Source organism: Thermobia domestica, chromosome 13 (assembly GCF_964235325.1).
Source record: "Thermobia domestica chromosome 13, izTheDome1.hap1.1, whole genome shotgun sequence".
NCBI classification, from domain to species: Eukaryota; Metazoa; Arthropoda; class Insecta; order Zygentoma; family Lepismatidae; genus Thermobia; species Thermobia domestica.
The window spans coordinates 25,109,909-25,119,760 of NC_137466.1; the positions used below are offsets into that span (position 1 = coordinate 25,109,909).

At 37.0% G+C, this 9,852-nt stretch overlaps 1 protein-coding gene across 2 annotated transcripts in view; it reads right to left on the bottom strand.

The window, feature by feature from the left end:
• Positions 1-8,597, bottom strand: part of LOC145668051 (uncharacterized) — an 80,422-nt gene extending 71,825 nt beyond the window's left edge. For both annotated transcript variants that reach the window (XM_081735532.1, XM_081735533.1), the window contains exon 1: positions 8,326-8,597. The gene's annotated coding sequence lies outside the window, so the exon portion shown is untranslated. The remainder of the gene's footprint in view (positions 1-8,325) is intronic.
• Between the last annotated feature and the right edge of the window lie 1,255 nt (positions 8,598-9,852).

Here is a 9,852-nt window from a genome sequence, read left to right on the forward strand (position 1 = left end):
GACGAGAAATGCTTACGATACTTTTTGCCTCGTCTCGATTCTCATCTCCAAAGCGACATGATAATTTGAGTTACCCTTGTCCCGTCTCGAATGTAAAATGTTAATTCACACGTTATTTTGTTTGTTTTAGAAACAAGATGAGAAATTTCTCTTCTCACGGGCATTAAACAAAACCGAAATATTCTTGCCAAATGTCACGTTTCTGCTTGTAACGGTATGACCGGAGCGATAATTAGCTCATAGCTTTTAATCTTCTACGAGATAAAAATGCGTATTATTATTATTACTATCCCTGAAGATTTGATAGTTCGAGTATTGAAACATCCGAGTATTCAAATATCTGAATATAATAAAACGCGTGTCATCGTCGATCAATCACCATCAAAAATCCTAAAGTTAAAAAAAAAAAAAAAAAAAAAAAAAAAGAAAAGCTTGACGCGGATTTTAACCACGAACCTCCAGATTACTGGTAGAGCGCCTTGACCAGTCAACCACGATCACTACTCCATAAATGATTCGTCTTTAGTCTTGTTACGTTAGGTTTCTTTGCCTCCACTTGCAAACTTGTATGTTATATTTCTTCGTTTCAGAACGTCTTTCGTATTTCTTTTATGATGATATAAGTGAATAATCTTCGGCAAAGTTTATATTAATAACTTGAGTTGTTCTTAAACCTTTGGCTCACAAGTGTTTCTTCTCCACACGAAACTACAGATATGACAAATTTAATTCTCATACTTTGCACTTGCTTTCAAAGCAGTCACCATTAACTGGTAAAGCAATTTTTTCGTCACGATTCATGAATTTTATAACAAAACAAGTCAAGAAATGAGTTAAATGAAGGACGGAAGAGTTGATATCAAAGTTGAGTACTGTAAGCTAATGAAAAGCATGTAATAACGTCTCGTATTTGAAAATAATGTCAACTACTTTTAATTCACTAACTGGTATTAGATTTGATTCAAGCTTTAAGATCTGGAATGCACAAACTCAGTGTAGCTAAAAGAAAAACGCAACAAGAATGGACGAGATTCGAACGTAGGACCCCCAGCAGAAGAATCCCGTTTACTAACCTTCATCTAACAATACAACATCTTTTATAAGTTATAAATTTGCATGCAAATACCATTATACGTTTGTGCAATCAATGTTTTGCTCTTTTTCTCGGGTTTCTGCCGTTTGCCCCCACTTCTTTATTCCACGATTTCATCCATTTCTCAGCATCAATGTTTCCATTAGCGTTATCGATATAAGCGTGGGACATAAAACTTAAATATTTCACTTCATTTTTCTTTTATAACTATATCTTACTTTTCCTGTGACGTGAGCAACATTTAAGCGAGAATTCAGAGAATTAAACCACTAAAACCTATATTCACAGCACAATTTTGCAGATGAAGTTGAGCCCTTTGGCAATTTTCAGCATGGAAAGAAAAAAAAAAGAAGGCAATTTATTGATATCGAAAATGTAGTTAACGAATTCCTCTCCGAAAAAGATCACCTGTACAGTTATTTTTCAAATGGTAATTTGTAATTATACCTACGTTGGTTGAAATTTCTCCATAGTTATGCGGGCGAGACACTGAAACCACCCCTACCAAGAGGTGAAGATGACATGTAAAAGAAGTCAAATACGAACGATATTAGTGCTGAATTCATGTGCAAAGATAAATAGTGACACTGTGGATGCTGCGTAAGTCCAAATTTAGCCTTGGTTGGCATGGAGTTGAGACTCGGAGACTGACAGGCAAAAAGAATCGAAAATATCCTATACTTGTGTCGAATGGATAGTTTTCGGGATCACTGACATAAAAGGTGATATTTCAGAAGTGGATATGTCGAAGGTTTACCTATTGGCATGAGGTCATAGGGGGATCTAGTGAAGACTTCAGAACAGTTCCTTTTTGGTGCGTTTCAATACACTGCGAGTGAAAGGTAATAACGCACAAATACTGATATAACATTCGGAAGTATCAGAGATATGACTTCTGGGGAAGTGTAGTTGCTCCAGTGAGGAATTACTAACTGATCACTCTCTGAAATTTTCACTGTTTTGCAGGGGCGTAGACAAGTCTTTTGGAGGACATCTTTTTCTAAAATGTTTATCATCTCTAAAATTATATATAATTTACAGAAAAATAGTGATTTCGTGAGGCAGGAGCTCTGGATTGCCAAGGCCTGCATCCTGTGTATGTCCCTGCTGCTTTAATTGTCATAAGCTCCTCTTCAAATGTAAGACATAAAATGTAAATAAGAAACGTATAACATAGAATAAAATATAAATAGAAAATATGTTTTTATAAATGAGAAATACAGTAGAAATTAATCATAAAACATAATGCTAAAGGACAAGCTTTTTTTAAACAATCATACTTGAATGTAAAATATACGTTTAAACAATTTTCCATTTATACAAGGCTACAAACAAGTGAGGAGTGACATCTGGTAGCCACTATTCATCTCTTCTAACCAGAAAACTATGAATTTGACACCAATATTTTTCGTACTCTATTCCCTTTTTACTTGTAATCCCTTTCCCTCCCTGGAATGGTTTCAGTGTCTTAGACCCTACAGTTAATTGTTGAAATGGTAATTTATACGTATAGTAAATTTGTTTGATATTCCTCCAAGGGTCAATGTTGCACTGTACGTTTTTTTCTGAGTCAAACTTTCTAAATATATATACACGCATTATAGTTCGAAATGAATTTCGTATTAACAACCGACTGCCGTCGTTGTGCAAACATTCATGATGATATGTCGTAGGGAAATGAGTTACATTAAGGTTGTAAGACTTAATATCAACTTTTAAACATCGCAAGTTAAAGAAACGCATGTAAAAACAAATATTATATTTGAAAATAATTTCGAATTAGACTAGCTGTGACTACATTACTTCAAAATTGAACTTGTGGAATGCACAGAATGAGCGTAGCTCAAAGAAAATAATCAATAAGAATGGTCTTGATTCGAAGCCAACAGACAATGACGCACAAGTTTGGCACTATTTTATCACGTTTCTATCAAATGTAACCTAATTAACATAATAGTAACAAATTTTACTGCCCTAAAAAATGTTCTGAGCAAGGACAAGTTCATTATGCACATTGTAACTAAGTTACAAGAGGTTCATATCCTATCAGAACGGCGCATCCACCAAGTCAACTTTTGGAATATCCCATTGAGTTACCTTTCAACGTAGCTAAAGGAAACGTATGTGAATGAGTAGAGAGTTCTCCGTAGCAGAATGGATAAAGTCATGGTTCGATAACTACAAGGTTCGTGGTTCGAAACCCGTCTCGGAAGCTGCAGATTTTTTAAATTCTTAATTCCTCAGTTCTCAAGATCTTTCTCTCCATACGTAATCATCTGATGATCTAAAAAGTGTTCTCCACCTTAATTCGACAACTGCCTAATGTGATTCTCGCAGTTCGAAACCTTCCCTTCTTCTGTTTCACAAAATCACAATTTTCGTAATAGTACGAATGCTGTCCGATCATTTTTCCCCAGTTCTAATTTTCTGTATATAAATCATTCCCCTCTGTCTCCATATTTCAATCTCTCTCTCTCTCTCTCTCTCAATGTCGCCCAGGAACTCATATGGCTTGAGATCAACCTTCGACTCTTGAAACCAAATGTAAGCTTTCTAGCCATGTGCTATCGTAACTCTATAAGACTGTTGCTAAAAGCAGTGTCATTTTAATTTTATTGGGGGGGGGGGGGGAGGGTCTCCACCGGCAAAAATTTTTCACTTTTTTATTAGTGTATTACTATACAATTTGATCAAACAATATGTATCTATGAAGCTCATGGGAGGGGAAATTACACCCTCCTGTCCTGGCCAAATGACACTCTGAGAACATTTGCTTGCAATCACTGAAAAGAAATTAAATGAATCATTGAATAACACTCATTTCTGTCAGTAGATACTCTTGAGCTCTGTGCGTGCATTACAGACTTTAGGAAGCACAAAACTTACTGCCGTTATTGGCAATTCCCATAGATTTCTTAGGGAGCATCTTACTAGCTTGCAGTCTTTAAAGAAGGGAAAGAATGAAACTAAAGGTATTAATGAAGCAATGGGAAGATTGTGTGAATTTTTTTAAAATTTAGGCTCTTAAAATATTTCAAAACAAACGATTGGAAAAGACTGTTTTAGAGCTATAACATTGTAAACTTGATTCATGTTTCTTTTTTTCCGTCCGAATGAAAAGAGTTTACTACGTCACACACACTGCTTTAGACAAGGAGAGGTGGAGGAGTTGAATCGTACTAGAAGCAACTAATCGATTGAGACGTGTATTTCTTGATGCATAAGAAAACGGGGCAAGAGTTTATTATTAATTTGTACTTAAAATTTGTGTAAAAATTTCTATGCCGCGAACTGTACATGCTCTGCCTGAATTGAAATGGAAGGCACCGCAGAACAATCTAACAAAGCGCTCATTACTTGCTGGTTGCATCTATTCCCGCTCAACGCAAGGCACAACTGGTTGTTCGCGAAGCAAATTAAAATGAAATGAAATCTCTCAGTTTTATGTCCCACGGATATGCCGGCTAGGCTAAAGAAGACGATGATGAAACATGAATGAAATGGTAGAATGAAAAAAGTGGAAGGAAACTGAACTCCGAGAAAACCTACGCACATGGTGTTTTCACACCACAAAGTCCAATCGGCGCGAGCTGGAATTTTAACCAGCGACCGCATGCACTAGAAGTGAACGCTCTACTACTGAGCCACTGCGGCCCAATTGTTTCGTGAAGCGTCTGTCTGTATGAGCTGGCACATTAAGTATCTTGTGTACACACAATTAAAATTCTCTAAATCGTGGTTTGATAAAACTATACTGTAATCATTCCCATAATAATCTTCCCAGTATCAAGAAGATAAGCGAAAACATTCACTACGTTGATTGCGACTGTAAGATATTTCCTTGACAGTTCTGAACCTTTGCATTATAAGTGGAAAATGTGTTCATGTCATTTAACCTGATATTCAAAGGACAGCATAAGTGGCTCGCAGGGAAGGTTCTCAAACACAGGTACCCCCTTATAAAACTAATGAATTCTGTGTTTTACGTAGCTTGTCTTGGTTTGTTTTCGTTCCCTATTCTTTTCTTTCAGCTTTTCGACTTTTTTATCTTTGAAATATATTATTACCGAAATTAAGAACACTGAGTCCATTAAAATGTTTCTTTACTAAACCACACTAGTCGTATGTATAGATCTATTGTTTTATACATAAAGTAATAATAATGTTTTAATTAATTACAATTTTAGATAAATTGAGTTTTCTTGTTGTTTCTTCGATATTATGTGCATAAATTTTATTCTAGTTTGTTTTTTACGTTATTTGAAATTCCATTGTTTCGTTTTCGTATTCGAAGCCGATGTTGAATAGTTAATTTTCTGTAGACGTGGTATTTCGTAGTATTATGTGAATCTATCGAAGTATTTATATATTGCAATATATTGCTTTACACTGTCCATTTTATAGTTTCCTTTAGTGTTATATTTCTTAATTCTACTGTGTATGTGTGTTTCGGTCTTGTGGGTTTACGAAATGTTTATTGTGGCGTACAGTGTGATGTTCTTTGAAGTTCAGGAACTGTTTAGTAATGGGCGAAACGTACCCTGCGGGGCCCTAACCCTCCTTTACTCGCTAACGCTCGCTCGGCAATACTGTCTGAATTAAATGTTATTAACCTAACCGAACCGAATGTGAATAGAATATCGCAAAAAACGCCGGTTAAAAACCTGGCCCCCCAAAGGTAAACAATAGCCGAAGTTCATATGTTCGCAATGGATATGTTGTTTTGCATTGCCTGATGTTATTGGTGTTCCTGGTTAGTTTTGTTTTTTTGTGCAAATTGGGTGAATTACGACAAAAGACAAAATAAATAATTCGAAATTATTAATTAACTTAAATTTCACTTGCATTTAAAGATTTCTTCTAATAACATATATTTTAAAATATATGTTTGGGCAGTGGTGGGGGGCTCTGAGCCCCACAATTATTTTACAATGAAGATTATTAGAAAAAATCCTTTTATGCAAGTGGTATCTCGGTTAGTTAATAGTCTGAAATAATTTACTTTGTCGTAATTCACCTAACCACCTTTGGCTGGTGGACCTGGAGGAAACCCTGTTCTAGAACCTTGCTAGGCTCACATAGTCCAGGAAAACTAGACACAGCTACCAGTTGGTATTTGCACTTATTTTTTTGATAATTTGATTAAAAGGCGTCAATTTTAGTCTTTAAGGAAATATTCTTCCCGTGTATATCTCACTCATTATTAATATACTTCGGTAGGAAAATCTACAAAACAATTTCCCGTCTACAATAATTTCCTATTATTTGTTTCAAAATTTCTTGCACAAAATTCACCAAGTGACAGAGGGAATAGCTCCAAAAGCCGTATTGAATTGGATGGAGTTAGGAAGGGTTGTAGAATTGTTCCGCATCCTTACTGAGTTGTAATAAAGAAAGCAATCAACTTAACTACTAACCCACCTTCACATTCTATCGCTTGCTCGGCACAACTATGTGAATTAAGGGGTTAAGTGCCGTATCGCCGGACCAATTTTAGGAAACTTACCGGAGAATTTATTTAAGTTTGTGAGGAGAAATGAGTGAAAGCGAGGTAAGTGAAATATTAAAAGTGAAGAAAGATGTTGTATCAGCGGCACTGTATTGTGAGGCGGAAAGACTATTTCGCGGGAGGTACATTTCTTATGACATTGTAGCGCGAAAGGCATGGTGTTGGGAAACAAGGAAGAGCATTTCGAGGTCTATTTAGCGGAATATTTATTTAAGGAAAGGAAATCCCAGGAAACGGTTTTCGTCTTGAAATTGGAAAAGTTTAAAAGCTTCAGTTTTGAAGGTAAGTGACTTCTAGCTGAACGGGAATGCTTCTGCACGTGTACAGAAGCTGCATCGCATGTTAACAAGTGAAGCGTTGCAAGTATGAAACCATGACAAGTGAATTTGAAATTTCCATTATCGCCAAAACGTACTTGTCAATACCCTCACATACGCGAATACCCACCGTAGATGACGCGCCTGTTCCCTCAAGACACATCCCCTCCCTCCGCTGGGACCACCTGCTGCGCTCCTGTCTTCATTCGGTTAAATAGCATTCGTGCTTTTAGCGGCTACCTACCACAGAGTAGTTCGTGTTTTTGCACTATTTTTTTATGCCCCTAACGTACACTAACGTCATCTGACAACTTAATGTAATCCAACAAAATGTAATCGAATTCAAAGCATTTTGGTGCTTTTCTTCAGTTTTCAATGTGGTCCGGCAATACGACACTAATGCCGAATTAAGTATTGAACTTTGACAAGAAACAAATCAACCCTTGCTACTAACCGACTTTTACCTATGTATGCAGGCTAGCATTCCAGAACACGAGAAAGTTTAGCAGAAGGGGCCCAGAAGTACTAAAAACTACAAAATTTATAGAACTGGATGATACAAGTACTTAGACCAAACATAACATAACCTAACATTAACAGAAACAAGCGAAATTATTTTTCTCAAAAATTATGCGACCTCTACACTAACATGATCTAACAAACCAAACTAACATCACGTTACTTAAACTAAGGCTATTGTTTAGTTTCGGGGGTCAGGATTTTTGATCCTATTAGTCAGATTTACAGTTGGTGACTCAATAATGTCACTAAGGCAGTCGGTGCTAGACACACGGTGTGCTCTATCGCTCGGGCCTCCAGCATCGCCGTTCTAAACTGGCATAGCTGCAATGCACTACTAACGCTTGAAAGCGCAGTTCACAGGCACAAAATAATTTGTATGAGAATTCTATATGAAAAGGGGCAAAAGTGCACTTTGAGCAGAACATTCATAGGAACCTATTACGAACCGAACCGAACCTAAGCTAACCTAACTTTGCCTGGTCTTATCTAACCGAATCGTACCTACCAATCATCATTAATTTTATTCCTTCTCCAATGTCACATCCTGTGATAAAATCACTTGTTCTGCTCAAAGTACTCTTACCGAAAAAAGTTAATAATTAAGCACTTTATCCTCAGAAATTACACTAACATTATGCATACAAGCTATACGATATGTACTAAAAAATTAAAAATGGCCTTGTACTAATCTCCATTGAATACGATTCTGTCTTACATGAATTTAAGATTTGGCACATGGCTACACACAAACGTAATTTATTTTTCAGCTATAATCGCAATTTAGCACGTGAAAAGAACTTTTATGTGCAGCGGTAATACAGAAAAAGAGATTACAATTTAACTACAAACTGTCTTTACCAAAATCAATTTATCGTCGTACTTACTATCAAAGGACAACTTCCGTTGCCAACCAATTTCATTAACGTATCTTGTCCTTAGTATGCTAAATTCAATTGAAATATAATTTATCTCCATTGTCATATGTTCCCACTAAAATTTTTAACTAATTTACGATATTATGCTTCGTTCCCATTCAGTTATCTTTTCCAAAACTAATCAGTGCTGCCAGATCTGAAGAATAAAAAGTATCGAGGATTTGAAGGGATTTGAAATAATAAAAAATGAATTGTTCTGCAACTATATCCGCCTTATGCAGAGTCGTTTTGCCTTATCATTAGAGTCATACTAAAAGCCTGACTACTACAGAAAACATGTGTTAGTCGAACTCTTTAGTGTGGAACTAACCATTCGTTAGAACGACTCTGCATAAGGCCCTTTGTGTCTACTAATGATATATATACTGTGTGAAGACAGACCCTTATCGATTTAATGGAAACATTTGGGGTACCTGTTTAGTATTAAGAAGACAAAAGTGACAAAAAAAGACAGGACGTTTTACAGGAGAAACGAGTTGATAGTGATGTTCAAGTAGTGAAGAAAGTATCGTACACAATTTTCTGAAGGCAGTAGGGGACCTGTACAAACCATGTAAGTGCAAGTAATTGCCCATTTTATGTCGAGAACTAAACCCAATAAACCCTTGCAGGGCTTCTAACCCGTTCCTACTATTATTACTACTACTACTACTACCAGGGGCGCCGGAACCGGGGAGCAAGGGGCAGTTGCCCCTCCTGAAATTTTCAGAGGGGGCAAGATATTCATTTCCCCCCTCACTTTCAGACTGTAAAAACATCACACAACAGTGATTACATGAACTAAATTTTGCTTTCTATGATAATGTGAAAAAAAATCTCTATTCCAGATTCATCTTTCTCTTGGAGACATGGGACCGGGTCAGTAGTAGTGGTCCCCGTTGGCGCGAATGACTCATCCTCACTCTCTTTTATGACCAGGATTTTTGAACTTCGTTCCCTTTTACGGCTAAGATGAATGCTTTGGTACGTCGATTCTGATTGGCTGAGAGAGGTCACGTGACGTTAGGCCCCGCCCACGCGGGAAACTCAAATTTTCCAGGTCACGTGGTATGACGTCATGAGTCACCCTGCGGGGAAAATCCCTCACCCGGGATTTTTGAAATTTGTTCCCTTTTACGGGTAAGATGTGTGTTTTGATTGGTTGATAGCTGTCACGTGATCTTAGACCCTACGATATTTGAAATTCGTTCCCTTTTACGGGTAAGATGAGTGTTTATGATTGGCTGATAGAGGTCACGTGATCTTAGGCCCTGGGATTTTTAAAATTCGTTCCCTTTTATGGGTAAGATGAGTCCTTTGGTACCACGATGCTGATTGGTTGATAGAGGTCACGTGATCTTAAGCCCTGTGACTTTTGAAATTCGTTCCCTTTTTATGAGTAAGATGAGTGCTTTGGTACCTCGATTCTGATTGGCCGACAGAGGTCACATGATCTTAGACCCGCCACACGGTGAACAGAATACGTGGGAAAACCCC